The sequence below is a fragment of the Triticum urartu genome, chromosome 7A (assembly GCF_056163025.1).
Source record: "Triticum urartu cultivar PI428250 chromosome 7A, HENAU_Tu73, whole genome shotgun sequence".
In the NCBI taxonomy this organism is placed as follows: domain Eukaryota; kingdom Viridiplantae; phylum Streptophyta; class Magnoliopsida; order Poales; family Poaceae; genus Triticum; species Triticum urartu.
The window spans coordinates 704,218,892-704,221,702 of NC_141879.1; positions in this window are offsets into that span (position 1 = coordinate 704,218,892).

Below are 2,811 nucleotides of genomic sequence, written 5' to 3' on the forward strand. Positions count from 1 at the left end.
GTGGGAATTCTTGTAGCTCTAGTTCTTCTTCCGCGGATATTTGGTTTGGGATTGGGTAATCCTCACCAAGTATTTGTTCTTGTCCGTACCTTGTTGTTTTTCTTCTACCTCTATCTAGTGGCTTCTCAATTTATGGAAATGTGACCATTTCAATTGGAATGCATTCGTTCATTTTGTTCGGATGTGAAGACTATAAGTTGCAATTTCAATCCGTTTGATTCAGCTTGAATATATTTCAGTCAAGATGCTAACGGATGTCACCCTCTTCAGGATGGCTCCTGCTAAGGGTCAGAACCAGAATCAGGATCCGCCACCACCACCTCCACCTCCGGAGGCATGGCAAGCTGTGATGGCCGCTACCAATGCAAACACGCAGCTGATCATGCAAATTCTGCAAGAGCGCAACCAAGGCCATGGCAACAATCAGAATCAGTTTGCTACACTCAACCAGTTCCTTGCTAACCAGCCAAAGACCTTCAGCAACTGTGTCGAGGCCTCAGACGCTGATGATTGGCTCATGGACATATGCAAGCATTTCGAGTGCAGTAACGTCAGGCCTGAGGACTTTGTCAAGTTTGCCTCCTTCCAACTCAAAGACCAAGCTGCAGAATGGTTTCAGCAATACAAAGATTCCAGAGGAGGCCGTGTGATTACCTGGGATGAATTCCGTCAAGACTTCAAAGCTCATCACATTCCCCAGAGTGTTGTTGAAAGCAAGCGTGAGGAATTCGGCAACCTGAAGCAAGGCACTATGTCTGTTTACCAGTACAACATCATGTTTCAGAAGCTCGCCCATTTCGCTAAGCAAGACGTCCCTGACGATAAGAGCATGATATACCAGTTCAGGGGTGGTCTCAGAGAAGAACTCCAGCTAGCTCTCGTCCTTTTTGAGCCCAAGAAGTACGATGAGTTTTACAACATGGCAATGAAGCAAGAGGTTGCCCAACTGAAGTGCGATGCTTCCAAGAAGGGAGTCAGAGATGCAACTCCTTCTTCCTCAACTCAAGTGGCTAAGCAGCAAAAGTATTGGCTGCCTCCTCCTCCGTTCCGTCAGCCTTATCAGCAGAAGAGAAAAGGTGGCAATGGATCTTCCCACCAACCCAACCCTGGCTTTCAGAACAAGACTTCGTCTCAAGCTCCAAGATCAAGTGCTCCGTATCACCGTCCACTCTCGGAGGTCACGTGCAACAAGTGCCAACAGAAGGGTAACTATGCCAACAAATGCTTCAATTAGAGGCGTCTTCCTCCTCCTCCTCCTGTGAGATCTGCAAGTACCGCAGTGGTCAAGCATAACCCCAAGCACGCCAAGGTCAACTTGTTGAACGCAGCTCAGGCAGAGGACTCGTCAGATGTCATCATGGGTAACCTTCCTGTTAACGATGTTCCTGCAAAAGTACTTTTAGACACTGGTGCATCGCATTCTTTCTTGTCATTCCCATTTGCATCGAAGCACAATGTTGATACTGAGGTTATGCCCAAAGTCATGCAAGTTGTTTCTCCCGGCAAGCTTTTGACTTCTAGTTTGGTTGCTCCCGATGTCTCTATCACGTTGGGCGACTACAAGTTTCTGTCCTCTCCAGTGGTCCTTGGTAACTCGGATATTGATCTTATTCTTGGAATGGATTGGCTTTCTAAGCACAAGGCTCAGCTTGATTGTGCTGCCAGGAAGATTCAATTGACTCATTCGTCTGAGGATGTAATTGTCTTTGCCGCAAGGGATGATACCATTCGACTGTTTTCTCTCAATGAGAAGGGTGAACTAGATGTCATTTCTCAAATTCCAGTCGTTTGCGAATATCAAGACGTCTTTCCAGAAGAGCTTCCAGGAGTGCCTCCGCACCGGCCAGTTGAATTCATCATTGATCTTGAGCCTGGCACGGAACCTGTTTGCAAACGCCCTTACAAGCTGGGACCTAAAGAGTTGAAGGAGCTGAAGAAGCAACTTGATGAACAAGAGCGAATGGGTCTCATCCGACCTAGTTCTTCTCCGTGGGGTTGTGGAGTTCTTTTTGTGAAGAAGGATGGAACGGACTGACTTTGTGTTGACTACCGTCCATTGAACAAGAAGACTATAAAGAACAAGTACCCACTTCCCAACATCAACGAGCTGTTTGAACAACTCAAAGGTGCTCAAGTATTCTCCAAGCTTGATCTCCGTATGGGCTATCACCAGATTCGAATTCGTGAGCAAGATATCCCCAAGACAGCATTCAGAACAAGCTATGGTTCATATGAAAACACTGTCATGTCTTTCGGCCTCGTCAACGCTCGTCTTGGTCTTGGTCTTGGTCTACCTCGATGACATTTTGGTCTTTTCCAAGAACAAGGAGGATCATGCCAAGCACTTGCATTTGGTGCTGGATAAGCTTAGAGAACATCAGTTCTATGCCAAGTTTTCAAAGTGCGAGTTTTGGCTCGATGAGGTTCTCTACCTTGCGCATATCATCTCTGCCAAGGGTGTAGCGGTTAATCCGGAGAAGGTGTCTACAATTGTGAATTGGGAACCACCTCAGAACGTGAAGCAACTCCGCAGCTTCCTTGGGCTCGCAAGCTATTATCGAAGGTTCATTGAGAACTTTTCAAAGATCGCGAAGCCTCTTTCCAACCTTCTCCAGAAGCACCTCAAGTACGTTGGTCTCCTGAATGTGACATCGCTTTCAACACCCTGAAAGAGAAATTAGTCACTGCTCTAGTTCTGACTCCTCCAGATGAATCCAAACCGTTCAAGGTCTTCTGTGATGCTTCTCTGCAAGGTCTTGGTGCAGTGTTGATGCAAGATTAGAAAGTTGTGGCCTATACCTCTCGCCATTT